Source organism: Buceros rhinoceros, unplaced genomic scaffold (genome assembly GCF_000710305.1).
Source record: "Buceros rhinoceros silvestris isolate BGI_N320 unplaced genomic scaffold, ASM71030v1 scaffold23242, whole genome shotgun sequence".
Classification (NCBI taxonomy): domain Eukaryota; kingdom Metazoa; phylum Chordata; class Aves; order Bucerotiformes; family Bucerotidae; genus Buceros; species Buceros rhinoceros.
Window position 1 is genome coordinate 1,989 of NW_010397433.1, and position 275 is coordinate 2,263.

Here is a 275-nt window from a genome sequence, read left to right on the forward strand (position 1 = left end):
AGGGTGCTCTGGGGCGGGGGCGGCAGCTCAGACTCGGGACGCTTCCCGCTGAACACCTGCGAGACATGGAGGCAGGTGAGACCCAGGGACAAGGACACCCTAAGCCCTTGGGTCTGTGCTGGGATGAACCCTGCCTGGGCTGTACGCTCTGGAACCTCATGCCAACCCCCACCCGGTGACTGCCCAGGGCAGGCTGGCTGCAGGAACGGGCTGTGCTCCTCCAGCTGCCTGTACAATGGGTTGTGCCTCTCACGGCGGCCCTGCAGTGGTTCCCC

At 66.2% G+C, this 275-nt stretch overlaps 1 protein-coding gene across 1 annotated transcript in view; it reads right to left on the minus strand.

Moving 5' to 3' along the window:
* TNK2 (tyrosine kinase, non-receptor, 2) overlaps nt 1–275 on the minus strand; it is a gene marked incomplete at both ends in the record, with an annotated part of 3,352 nt that overhangs the window by 1,957 nt on the left and 1,120 nt on the right. The window lies entirely within an intron of this gene.